A 14,392-nucleotide genomic window follows, 5' to 3' on the forward strand; every position below is an offset into this window, starting at 1 on the left:
GGCTAAGGCCTTCCTCTGATCTTACCCTGCTTTTTCTCTTCGGTTACAAAGACAACACCAGACTTCAAAACAGATGTTCTCTGCAGTTGTGGTCTGAATCCTAAATGAAGATAATTTGATTGTGGAATCTTCCTCTTTCTTTTCCCCCTTTCATTTTGAAATGCCAAATTGATTGCCCCAAAGGACTAGCATTTCCCACCCTAGAGATGAAGGCGCAGAGATGGAGTGGAGAACATCTCCATCTTGGTCTCAATGCTGGAAGTTAGGCAGAGAAGTCAGATCGCACTAGAAGGAGACACAGCTCTAAGAGGGACGGGGAAAGCGGTACAGGAGGGGGCAGTAGCGGGGACCTTTCCTGAGAACAGTGGAAGGATGGAGGAGCGGGACTCTTCCAGGAGGTAGAGTCACAGCGATTCTGTGTCCTTGTCCTTCTGGGACTTAAATCTCCAAGATTCCAAAATGAAATGGCCATGTATGCAGTAACTCCCCAGAGGCGATGTCATTGACCTGCATGGCCAGCAATCAACGAGCAACAGTAAAACAATAGGAGATCCTCAAGTTAGAAGAATTGCAAAGCATTCAGAGCTGAATGGAGGTGAAAGGACCCAAGAGGTGGTCACAGGAGACGTAAGGGAAGGTCCAGGTGAACATCTATACCACACACAGAGGGGATTTCTCAGTCTATCCCTGACAGGGACATTTCCTGCAGGCAAAGAATTCTCCTCCCCAACCCCATAAGGCGCCCCTCTTTGCCCAGGAGCACCAGCGCACCCCAAGTGAATGTCTGAATGTCACATCTACTCCTACGCTCCCTAAAGGCAGCCACTAGTTTCTGTCATCTCCAGTGCTCAGCTCAAGACAGTAAGAGATCAATAAACTATGCTGATTATTTAATCAATGAACAGATAACTCCCTAACATTCCAAATACGGATCTTGAACCCAAATATCAGTCTTTTTTTTTTTAATTTTTAGATCTAATGTGAGACTCAGAGTTGCCCAAAGTTTAAGACAAAAGAGCTAACCATGTGACTTTCCCAACTGAAAAGGTCTTTTTATCAAGTGTTACTCTGCCCTTCTCACCACCTGCCTCCCATGCCCTTAAGGAAAATGTTGTTCAAGGTCACCACATTCATTTTATTTTTCATCTGAGTACACATGGGTTGTAGAGTTGGTGAAAAATGGCATTTGGCTTACCACAAAGCATGGAGGTTTATTGTCTGTCATCAGTGCGGACTTTTAGACAGCTTACTGCTCATGTTGTTGGCAGCAGTGTGCAAGAATTTCTGAACTTTAAGTTGAATCTCTTATTTCACTGATTATCACGAAGGTAAGGTATACAATCGTTAGATCCGTTATTCGAAAGATAAGAGAATACATGAAATGATCCCAATTTTCTCCATCTTTGTAAGGAAGAATAGTTAGACACTTTACAGGGAATCCAGTGCCTGTTACAAATCCCGTCCACCTTCTCAGATTTACAGTAACTTGTCAGGTCCCCAGAAACAATGCATTTTTTAATATTGTTTGGCCATGCTGTGGACACCCCTCCTAGTGAGGAAGGGGCTGGGAGTGGGGAGGGAAGGGAAGGTCAGCTGAGCCACTGGCACCTCGCAGGTGACACCAAGACACATAAAGAAGGCCTACAGCTCTTGCTGGCTGGACGGCGGCAGATGGCTACTCTCTGCACTTAATTACTTATATCCGCTGATGGGTAATAGAAATGTTGCAACGGAAAAGTAGGCTTTTTTTAAACCATAGATTTTAAGCCATAGAAACCAGGGAAATAATGGGTTTGGTTAGGATCCACCATTGCAGCTAAACTGCGATGAGGGTCAGAAACACACACTGTTGGACATCACTTCCTCCAGAACTAGTTCGGCATAATCGGCCCAAGAGAAGATGGAATGTGTCACACTGAGAACGTCGTACTAGCCAGGAAATACAACATTCTCTGAAGCCGTCATCCACAAATGTCTCACTCAGGCATCTATTCCTACCTTAACTTCAGCATCCTTCACCACACAACATTTTACAGCATCATAATGAATTAATACAATTCCTCCCTTTGCCAGTCACTTTGGACTAGAGGGAGTGGAATGCAGAGCACTTTCTAAGTCCCCTGCTGTTTCAAATCTCTTTTTGTCTGTGTGCTGTCCCCCTAAAATGTGCACAGAATCTGACTTTCACAAATGTGCAGGAAAATAAATCTGTAACAACACTAGAGCATTTAGGGTAATGATTCCAATTTAGCAGGTACTGAGCACCAGACATGCCACTGCTCGAAGGTTGACAGTTTGAGAAACAGCCTCAAGAAGGGATATGTCAACTTCTCCGGGACTGCAGCTCACATTTAACTCTCTGTTCTTCAGGGCCAAAGACACGAAGTCCTCTTTCATTTACGAGAAGCCAGCTGGGCTGACTCCAAGGGGTGCATCACCCCTGGCGAAGGAGTAGGAATGTAGGGGATGGTCCCGGCGATGACGCGTGAGGTGGAACAGACCCCAGCTCACATCTCATCTATCTGGATTGGCTCCCGTACAATGAAAACCTTTCTTCCTGCGCGTTGGTGAAGAGGAGAGAAGCAAATCCAACACGTGTGACGTGCGAGAAGGCGCCATTTAATCAGTCAGGCCGGGAAGCATTTTCAAGTGTCCAGGGCTCGAAATGACAGGTAATGATAGGTAACGTGGGGAAGGAGGAAAGTGGAAGACATAGAAGTTCTTTCTTAATGGAAATGCGTTTCATCAGATTGATCAGAAACATGTGTTTTCCCCAGACGGGGAGACCATCTTGAAAGACTTCATCACACAAAGGCCTTGGGTGGAAGCCCCACCAGGGACCCGCTGGGGCGGGGGGGGGGGGGGGGGGCCCAGCTGGACGGGGAGCTGGCAACAGACTGTGGGAGGAAAGTGCAGACGGCAGTCAGTTCTCTCGTGGTGGGTCCCCAGGAGAAATCCCTTTCCAGGAATTAAAAATTCTAAATAATAGTCAGAATTTTAAAGAAATCGGAAAGATTATAGACTTTTCTTTCAGGGGATTCCACAGCATCGAAAGAGACCAGATGGCTGGCCACAGCCATTCCAGCTCAGGGAAGGGCCCAGCGTCCACATATGTATATACCCCTCATTTCTCGTGAGCTAATATTTTCTCTCTCGGAGAGTATTTCTTTTTAATTGAATGGAACTGAACTGAGGCGTGGAGGTAAGGAGACAATTCCAAATAAATGCTCCTGCTTCCCAGTAACCCACACAAAGAGCTACAGGTTTTTGCCAAATCAACTCTCAGGCTTTGGTTTCCCACTACAAGGAATGCACTGAAACTCTGACATACTGGAGAGGAGGCCGTGTGGTAGGCTGGGTGAGGGGACAAGCCCTGGCAGCAGGTAGACAAGACTCTGAGTCAGCTTGGCCACTTTCCAGCTGTCAGTCCCTTGGCCTCAGAAAGCCTCAGTTTCCCCATCTGTAGAATGGGGCAGAATGGGGCTAACCACAGTGCCTAGTCCACAGAATCGATCCGACGGTGGAATGACCGTGGGCCAAGCCCTCTGCGCTGAGTCTGACACAGAGCGAGCACTCAGCAACACGCCGCTGCTATTACTAATTTAAAACATCAGACTCTTGACTTTGGGTTTGGTGAGCATAAAGTGTTCACGGAAGTTAATCCAAGCTGTGGTATAGAGTGTTCTCACAAAGAGATTAGGACATGGTGGGCCCATTAACATCATGACATAATCATAAAGATCATTTTAAGTCTGAGTGCCAATTACACCGATCTGGACAGCAGCCTCCTTGGATGAAAGGAGGTTGATTTCCATTACACAGACGTGAAACATTGTCGTGGACGTTCTAAATACGGTCACAGCCACGTCACACACTAGTTACACAGAGAGGAATGTTCATCCTCTGGGACTCCTTCCCATCCTGGGTTCTCCCCACTCTGGGTTGTAGGTTTGATACTCAATCAGTGATTTCCTACCAACTAAGCAAAAGAAGATCTCAAGCAAATGGTCTCACTGTGTGGCTTTTGAGTTGGCCACTAACGTAGCAGAATCTTACACCGTCTCCAGCACATACCCTGGGTCTTGCTGCTTAAGGCGTTCCCCAGACACCCCACCTTTAGACAGGACCCCACTGCATTCACTTCACACAAGTCTTTTCCTGTGTTATCCCCCCTACATTTTCCCTGGCCGTCTCTTTTTCTGACAACCAGAAGTTTTCCAACAACTTAACTTGTGCCATCAACCTGAACCTCTAACCATCTCTGAAGGTGCTGTCCACATGTGTTTGAGTTACAGGACCCACGGGGCACCCCCTCCGAGCTTGGATTTGCCTCCTGGAATTCAGACCAAGTGTTTCACTTGCTTGCGTCAACTCGGCGTGCTGACCAGTTGAACCCTGAGGAAGGTATCCCACGGTGCCCCTCCCACCGCCAGTCAGCAACACAGATTTTGCTATTTCGGGGTATCCGCTACCTAATTTGTATTCTGGCACTACCAATTGCCTGGCATCTGGCCACGAAGGCTGGCAGCGGGGAACACACAGAGCCTCCTCACTAGCTGCCTGCTCCATTTGGCAAGATTAATGCCAGATCATCGGGAAAGTGGACTTAATTGGATTTCGGATAGTGTTTAGTTAAGTCACCCCACCTCAGCTCCAAGTTGATTAAAGTGTAGCTTTGCCCTTTCCGACAACCATAGCAAATAAATGATGGGGAAATGCACTGAAATGCACATGGCTGGGTCCTCTCGCACTCGCTCTCTCTCTTTTTTTTTCCTGGTGACTCTGAGGAGGTTTGGGCACGGATCCTGCATTCACAATACAGTTCTTGTTCTTCTTTTCTCTGCAGAGCAGCCTTGAATAGCTCTGTCTAAAATTATAAGCAGGGGCAGCCCTAGGCTCCAAGAGATCAGAGCCCTCATGCTGGGCCTGAACAAAGACACTGCTTTTTCCCAACAATTAGCCCTGCAGAAAAGGACATCTATCTCCCTCTATTAAAACCACCACGTGCCTTCAAATCAGCCCATTGTAAGGCTAATTAAATAACACGCCTCTCTCCCATGCAGGTCTCCTGATTAGTGTTGCCCCTGTCCGGGGCCCCTGCAAAGCGCCTGAGAGATAGACAAGCTAATGTTCCACTCCTGCGTTCCCCTGTCACCAACGGGCGGCCTTTGAAAAGCCACCTTGTCGGTACCGTCGGGCTGGTTCTTACTCCGTATTCATTCATGGCCCAGACTTGAGTCATCTCCAGCTTAAAGGAATCGACAAAGGTTATATCATTTTAAAAGTTAAATGATTTGGGAAGGCTAACTTTCTGTCACCACAGGAAATTTCGATGGGAATCCACCCACATCACAGTCTGAAAATGATGCTGCGACCCCAGGAGTGGAGCGTTTCTGAGGGACTCTCCAGGAAAGTCAAGGAGCCTGGGGGAGACGCAGCCAAGACGGTGCGGGCTGCCCTCCCTCAAGACCTGCGTGAAGCGGAAGCACAAACTTCTCGGACAGGTACTACACGGGAAAGCAGAGATACCAGAGAACATTTCAACCCATTTTTTTCCCAACATGATGCAGAGATAAGAAATGCCTTGAAAGAGTCTTGATGGCAGATGGAATCCAAGCATAGCCAAATAACCCATCTATCTGCCCTGTTTTACCCTCTTCCCCCAGAGGGTGCCCGCTTTCCAACAGTCCTGGACTTGCTGGAATCCTTTGAATAAGCCTTGGTGCCTCATCACTTTGTGCACTTTTACAGGACTTGCCCTTTCTGGAAACCCTGGTTCACCTGTCCCACTCATCCGTCAGGAAACAGCAACAAACATCACACCCACCCCCGTGAGGGCTTCCTGGATCTTCTGGATAAAACTGAGCACTTCCTCCTTTGCACCCTCACAACAAGCTGCCTTCATGTCAGCACATGCAGGCTTCTGACTGGACACTTACTGCCTTGCTTCAGATCATCTCAGCCCTTCCAGGGCAGGAACCATATTCTATTCAAATTTTAATTTCCAGCTTACAACGTGGTCACAGAGTAAATGCTTAATAAATGTTGAAAGAACAGCTAAGAGAATCAGTGAATGAAATAATGAATAAATGGAGAATGAATAAAAAAAAAACATTTGATATTAAAAGTGACCTGAGATGGTAACATCAGGCCTGCTTCCAGCTTCACTGCACACGGCCCTGTGTGCTTGGAAAAGGGCATTATTATTTTAAGACATGCTTCTCTCCATCTGAAATCGTCCAATCCTGTATACATGCATGCACCTATGCACGCCTTTCAGATACAAAAATCTTGCACTAATCAAATGGAAGGAGACCAGGCCAGCCATTTTTGAAGGCTCTTCGATAGTTCTAGAGCTTAATTCTTCACACCAGCTTCAGTTTTTGAGGCCTGTAGCTCATTTAATCATTGGCCCATACAATCCTTTCCTTCCAAGTGTTTTTAAGAACTCACCAATCTCCCTAGGTGTCCTGCACAGACGAGTGGATGACTACATTATAAAGTCATCTGACATACAATTTAAGTTTCCCATGAAATACTCATGGGCCTCAAAATTAGCAGTTAAAAAAAAAAATAAAGCACTTGGCAAAACAGATTCTGAACTCTGCCAAACCCCCAAACATTAAAAAAAAAACAAAACAGCCAAAGTCATTGAATGATTCCCATCCCTAAGCCATAAAGCCTGGTAACAAAAGTCGCTCCCTGATGGTTCTTGTATAAGTTCACTTCCACACAGGATGACATTCGGGTCAGTTCTTCCTTTGTTTTTTTACCATCACAATCTCAACTTCTAGAAGGACGTGTCTTGCTAACGTTTGAGGGTGCCTTTTATGTAGAGAGAGAGCAAGGTTTGAGAAAGACACAGAGGAGGATTCCATGATCTTGCAGCCGTAAGTAATCATATCAGAAAAAGAATGCATAACCTCCAGCCTAAGACGAAGGGAGGAAATACTGCCAGTCATTTGGCAGTCACTTTGTTCTGGCAAACCTCCCACTTGCAAAAGTGGAATGCCCACTTTATAATGATCATAATGGATTGAAAGCTGTAAAATTAGATTCTGGCTAGCAATAACCTCTTTATTACTTGCCTTTACCACAGAATGCCTCCATTCTCAGACCTGGCCTTAAGGAAGACTCATCCAAGACCTCTAAGATCTGTAGAAAGTGAGATCATAAATGAAGATGAACAGATCTATTTTTATGTAGCCCTTTCTCCTGAAGGTACCACCTGGCGTGAAGCCGTTGAGCCTTGAGCATGTAAAAATCACACCGGTTAATTTATCAGGGACAGGTCAAATGAACGATGTGGCAGAAAATAAACTGTTCACAACAGAGATAAATAGAAAACATGGTGGAAAGAGAAGAATGGAAATGAATGTAGATGTGAATGCATAGCATTAACCACATAGAAATAGCAGATATACGCAATCAGTGCTCTTTAACCAAAGAGTAGGAACGTAAGAGGAGCAACATGCACGGTAACGATGAGCACTGTCCTGAGGACAGTGGGTGCAAGAATGAAGTGCCATGGGCAAACGCAATATTATTAACTTCTTAGAAAATAGCATACATCGTATGTGATAGAAATAGCTGCCTTCTAAATCCAATTGCGGTTTTGAGCAATATTAAAAAGCATAATATAGACAACTCAAGACCCACAAGTAGCCTCTCACTAGGAGCGGGAAGGGCTTGGACCTGACTGTAAGGAGCAGTGGTGCTGACAGTTCACATCAGTACCTTCCAGTTAGCAGATCGTTTGAGCAGCGGCTTCAGGGTAAGCTGGCCATGTAATTCTACAAATGGGATCCCTTCGAAGAGCAATTAGGAGAGCTGGGGTCACTTTGAATCCTTTTTGTGCCAAACCTCGGAATAGAACGTGAGCAAGCATGCTTCCTTTCCTCTGATTGACAGAACAGAAATGTTTTACCTCGTAGAGCCTGGAAGGTCACCTCCATCAGTATTATCTGACATCATCTCTGAGAAAGGGAGGAGGACAAGCCCCTCCAGCCCTCAGCACGCCGCATCTGGCCAGGGCACAGAGACCCTCCAAGCAGGCGTGACTCCGGTCCAAGTCAGCTGGACCAAACACTGAAGACACACATTTGCACAACGCTTGCAGATTATTCCTATGTCCCAAAGCATGCTCACCTACCACTCAGAGATGTGCAAATGTGGTTTTCTCCTGCCAAGCCTCTTGTCATCATTGGTCGGGTTTCTTATTAGACCTTTTATCACTTATGTATCACAAACCATCTGTGTCATTATTTTCCTACCAAGAAAGTGTGTCTAGAGGGAAAGGAGGGGAGGCGTGGTGTGGCGGGGAGAAGAGAATTAATGCATTCGTTCCTACACAGCTCCACCCAAAAGAAGAATAAGTGAAGCTGTCACTGGGAGGTGAGCACAGGAGGACCCCAAGGGATGCATCTGCCTGAGCTCAAGGATGAACCCGAGGAGGAATGAAATCAGGATTAAGGGAGAGGGGAGGAAGGCGGCAGCTCCCGTCCCAGGGGAGCCAAGGGGCGAGGGAAACTGACATGAAGTAGACTCCTGCGCTCAGAGCCTCAACCTCTGCTTCCCACATCCCTGCAGCTGCAGCAGGAAAATGTGGGGAAACAGAAATAAGAGCAGCTGGTCACTAAACACATATTTCTAATAGCGTTTTCCCCCCATTTATATATGCATGTTGGGATGTTATAATAACAGGTTCCAGTGGAGACTCCAAGACAAGTAGAACTTGGCATTTTAGATACACAAACAGTGCATTCTGGGAAATGTGCCATTGCTGTAAAGTCACGGACCCCAGATTCTTCACCAAAGTTCAAGTGAGCATCTGAAAGAAGAGAGAGAGAGAGAGCAGGGATGGGGGAGAGGACGTGGAGGACTGATTTCAGGTATGCTGTGTATTGACATCTCCAGCGTGAGAGGCATTTCCACTTCTCTTGGAGTCAAAGTGGTTATTCCTTCAAGATACCCAAATTGAACACGTTGTTTTTAGAAGTCTTGTGTGTGGTTAAACTCTGTCAATTCGGGATGTTTTCCCAGACAACTGTTTGTGACCTTTTCTGAAACTGATCAAAGATAAGACAAAAAGGGTGAAAAGGAAATAGTATTAATGCCTTGGCAAACACACTTGTGTTAAGTCGAGATTTACAGAATTAATTCATAAAATGATGATGCATTATTCCTTAAAAAGTCTGTTGAATTTTTTTCTTCTTGAAATTAAAATACGCTGATGTAACTTTAAAATAAAATGTTTGTCTTGGTTTAATTGTAATACAGGCAGTAAGGGGAAGGTGTTTGGAGACGAGGAAATTGATAAGCTGTTTAGCACAACTAGGTTTTCAGATTTTGCATTCTTCACAAACTGCACACATAATGGCTGCTTTCTGTTGCCTATTTCTGTTTACTGTCATTTCACACAATTGCTCGAGGCCCAGCACGGTGTTTAATACTAGGCTACAGAGTCAGGCTGATCTGAGCTGAAATTCGGGGTCTATAACTTACTACTGGTGTAACTTCTGGCAAGTTTCTTGAGCTATGTAAAGCTCAGCTTCCTCATCTATGACATGGGGCTAATAATAGCTCGCAGGATGCTTTGGTAAGATTCAAATAAGATAATAAATGTAAAATATTTGACAGTAACTGGCTCAAAAGAAATAACAAATGGCAATTTGGGGGTATTTTTCAGGCTAAAAAAAAAAAATCACATTCCAAAGTAGACTTAGAACTCAGATATTCTCAACCCACTAAGATCACTGTAAATAAAAAAAATACTCATTTATCATAGTGAGCAATGTTAAAGAACCACTTAGTACAAATTATTATTTATGCCGTAGATTAGGAAGACAGTTCATAAATGTAGGTGGTTTGTATTTTTAAAATATCTGTTTATGAGATGCCAAGACAGTGAGAAAAAAAAAGTCTTCCAGCAAACGGTGCTGGGACAATTAGGTATACATATGCAAAAGGGAAAAATGGACCCCTTTTCATACTATGCACATAAATTAACTCAAAGTGATCCTAGATCTGAATCTAAAAGCTAACAGAATAAAACTCTTACAAGAAAGCTTAAGAGTAAATCTTCATAACCTTGGCTTAAGCAATGATTTCTTAGATATGACGCCAAGATCACAGACACCACCACCACAAAACAAAAAAATAGATAAATTAGGCTAATCATAACTAAAAAGTTTGGCGCTGAAAATATAACATCAAGAAAGTAAAAAGACAGCTCATATTAGTGGAGAAAATATTTGCAAATCATATATACACATGCAAATCATATATATATATATATATCTGATAAAGAACTTATGTCCAGACTATATAAAGAACTCTTAGAATTTAATAGGAAAAAGACAATCCAATTTAAAAATGGGCAAAGATTTGGATAGACATTTCTCCAAAGATATACCAATGGCTAATAAGCATATGTAAAAATGCTCAAGATCATTTATCATTAAGGAAACAAACGCAAATCAAAACTACAATGAGATACTCCTTCACATCCGCAATGAGAGCTTTCAAAAAGACAGACAATAATAAGCAGAGGTGAGGCTATGTAGTTATTGGAGCACGTGTACATCGCTGGTGGGAATGTAAAATGGTGCAACCAGTTTGCAAAACAGTTGGTCAGCTCCACAAACAGTGAAACACATAGTTTCCATATGACCGAGCAATTCCACCTCTAGGTATAAACCCAAGAGAAATGGAACCATGTTCACACAAAAACTTACACATGCAAGTTCGTAGCAGGATTATTTATAGCAGCTACAAAATGAAAACAACCCAAAGGTCCATCAAATGGTGGATAAATAAGTCATGGCATGTCCATAGAATAGAATAGTATTCAGCGACTAAAAAAAAAAAAATGAAGCACTGATACATGCTACGTGCATGGACCTTGAAAATAGTCGAAGATGTCAGTCGCAAAAGCTTGCACGTTATATGGCTCCTTTTATAGGAGGAGTCCAGAATGGGCATGTTTACAAAGACAAAATTAGACCAGTGGCTACTGGGGTGTGGGAGCGGGAGGGATGAGGTAGAGTGGGACCAACTACTGATGACTATGAGATTTCTTTCAGGAGGGACAAAAATGTTCTAGAATTAAATTGTGGTGATGATTGTGCAATACTGTAAATATATTTAAAAACCTTACATTGTACATTTTAAATGAGTTAAATGGTATAGTATATGGATCATATCTCAATAGATCTTATTTCAATAAAGTTTTTTTCAAAAAAAAAAAGCAATTCTACTTTTCCAGAGGTGAAACAAGACAAATAAAAGAGAGAAAGAATTTCCAATCATCCAGCAAAGTCTGCCCAGTGGAGTCTGTGAACATCATCCCAAGACCATGTGCTTATCCGAAGTTCAGTGGGAAAACATCTCACATTTCCGTGACCTTCTTTTCTAAACTTCCTAAGTGGCTTAAAGAGCGGCTGCCCGGGAAACTCCAAATGGAACCTAAAAATATTATCTCCAGGCTTTATAAACAGCAGCAACACTAATGAAGTGAGCAGCGACGGACCAGGGAATGGAACGTTTCACTCAGGTTGTGGGGCATGAGCTGGGGGTAAACTCATCTCTGGAGGCAGAAACTCAGGGCTGGGGGAGGTGAAAACCAGCACGGGGGAAAGCAAGAAAGACAAACAAGAACCAGGATACATAAAGCAGAACAAGAGGGGCCACTATTCTAAACATCAGTAAAACAGCCCCTTTGCAAATCAAACGCTCGGTCCTCGTTCTGCTGACCAAGTTTGGACAAAGGGATGATCTTCAAGGCGAACTCCCCCCACCTTCACTTTCACGCAACTTGGAAAGAGGCCTTAGGGAACCCCGGCTGTGTCGGTCTCCCCTTAAGGGGAATCTGCAGCAGAAATATTGTCCTTGTCATCCCCGCTCCCCTGGGGCTCACCCGGCTGCCCCGAGTCGCTACGTCTGCCTCAGCTCCCCATCACCGTCATGCTGGTGCTCCTTCAGGACAAGTGTGCCACCCTACATCTCACGCTCCATAAATCTGCTGATTGATGAGGGACAGAACAAAAGGGCTCTAACCAAGGTCACCAAGACCCTAAGCCAAAAACCTTGAATTATCTCTGATCCAGCTGAGGACCAAGCCACCAGCCACCCCATCACTAGCTGTGATGGCTTTGGGCGACCAGGACACAGATGCTGATCACATCCTCTGCTCCACGGCAAGTACTGGGCTAGGTGAAGGGGACACAGAGCAAATGGGGAAACGTCCCTTGGTCTTAGCAGGAGAGGAGCCAGAACACAAAGAGCCTTCTGGAACAATCTTTGGATCTTGTTTTGAAGGAAAGGTTTTGGGGGTTTTGCTGTTTTTTTAATTTAGAGACTTAATTGATTTTAAAATCCTGGGTAGTTTTCACAATCAGACTGAGAGATGAATTTCACAGCCCTGGGCTATTGAACAGGGTGCCTTTGAGAGTTCCGGCACCCTGCCAGGTGCTGAGACATGGTCCTACCCTCAAGGTGCGCATTGACTAACAGGGAAGACACAAATCAGTGACTGCAACGCAGTGCGATAACCTCTACAATACAGGTGCGCACCCACACCGACACCGACACCGGGGCCTGGACCAAGGAACTGGCAATAGTGATAGAGAAGACGGGATGAATTCAGGAGCTACTTAGAAGATAAAGTTGCAGACTTGTGAGCACCTAAATATGAGGACATAGAGGACTTCTGCTACTTTTATCTCCCTAGAGTTTCTCCCCTTCTTCCAGTACAGGACCCCTCCCACCTTCCTTCTGCTAAAGCAAAGAGCTGAGCTACAGAGAGGAGAAGGAAGGGGAGGGGGAGGGGGAGGGGCAGTGAGGGAGGGGGAGGGGACAAGAAAAGAAGGAATTGATAAGATTATTTGATTTCCTAAAGATCCCCAGGCTGGCTCTTCTACTGGACTTCTCAGTTCTGTAAGTCAATAAATCCCCTCTTAAAATGAAGTTAGTTGTTTAATTAGCAGGTTTCTGCCACTTGCAAACAAAAAAAGACTTGACCAGTGCAAGAATTCCAGCACAAAGGAGAGACAATACTGCCGATTTTCCAGCCTGGTGGCTGGTGGAGGCTGGGACATTAGGGCAGAGGGTAAAGACAGCTTTCCTGCAGAGGCCGGACAGTGAGAGATGGGCGCGGGGGTAACTCTGAGACATCTGTGTGACATATGGGTGAAACAGTCATAGAAAAGTACCCAGAGGAGAGATGTCCACGTGCCAACTATGAGTGAAGAAACCAAACTGCCTTTCTCCCCTAACTATTCCTTAACTGACAAATTTTCTTTAAAGAGATATATTATCTTGATAGTCATTATTACCCCAAAAATAAACAAAACATGGCATACACACATGTGGAGAAGGACTAGTACTCAGCCAGGAAGAGGGAAAAGATTATGTGTTTTAAAGCCACCAAAATAACATACTCTCTTGTCTTTCCAGCAGATCTTTCTCTTCTGTTAGAGGGCAGGAAAAATGACAAATTTCCACCTCGCCACCCTGCCATAGACACTGGGAAATAAAGGAAGTAAAAAGACTAAATGATTGCAAAGGGAGAAATTCAGAATTACATTTCAAACTTTCTGTCCTTTGCCCCAAATCTTGCTGGCTGAGTTCTGGTACCCGCGTGCCTAGCCTGAGTCCCCTCTGTGCCTCAGTCACTGAAGCAGAAATGAAGATTAATCTTGAAGTCAACAGCTTTCTTTCCTACCCGACCTGCCCTTTCCCACTTGGCAGCATCCTGAAACATCCCCTTGAAGTTCTCTTAAAAGGGTTGGACATTTTTGTCTTATGTGATAGAAGCAGAAAGATAATTTTTAAAATGACTAAAGACTACTTCTGAAATATCCCGAAAGATATTTGAGGGGAGAGCCAGTTCGCAAACTCCTTTAATAACGGATTTCAGAGTTAAATTTCACCATGGCTAATCTAAATCCCTCATTGCCCCATATTTTTCCTGTTTTTTTTCCCCCTTGGTAGTCAATGGATCTAAAGAATAGCCGGTAACTCCCCAATGATACTTTAAAAAGAGTTAAGGCTACACTATTTAATCGTAATTGATTTTATACTTAGTTCCAGCTCACTGCTTACCTGAAGCTCAATTTCTATGGAAGGCAATGAAACACTTGAAGAGGAGAGGAACCTCAGGCGAGGGAAGATGCGGTGGACGCCCAGCAGGGCACTTACTGCTCTAGCACCAGCAAGGTCAGATGTGCCCTGATTGTGGAAACCGACCTCAGTGTTACCAGAAAGCTGTTTGCCTTGTGTCTTCTACAATTTACGTTTCTTAAATGCTCTTTGATATAAAAATAGGTTGTGAGCAAAACAAGTGTCCCTTCAGTGCCATTAAAAACTTGTGAGACCAGGAAGGAATTTTGAA

General features: G+C 44.4%; 1 protein-coding gene across 3 annotated transcripts in view; it reads right to left on the reverse strand.

Moving 5' to 3' along the window:
• ETS1 (ETS proto-oncogene 1, transcription factor) overlaps positions 1-14,392 on the reverse strand; it is a 121,953-nt gene that overhangs the window by 70,029 nt on the left and 37,532 nt on the right. The window contains exon 1 of one of the 3 annotated variants that reach the window (XM_045518723.2): positions 14,104-14,242. The exons of the other annotated variants lie outside the window; for them this stretch is intronic. The gene's annotated coding sequence lies outside the window, so the exon portion shown is untranslated. Of the gene's footprint in view, positions 1-14,103; positions 14,243-14,392 lie in introns of those variants that run through there. 3 annotated transcript variants of the gene reach the window in all.

The sequence above is a fragment of the Camelus bactrianus genome, chromosome 33 (genome assembly GCF_048773025.1).
Source record: "Camelus bactrianus isolate YW-2024 breed Bactrian camel chromosome 33, ASM4877302v1, whole genome shotgun sequence".
NCBI lineage: Eukaryota > Metazoa > Chordata > Mammalia > Artiodactyla > Camelidae > Camelus > Camelus bactrianus.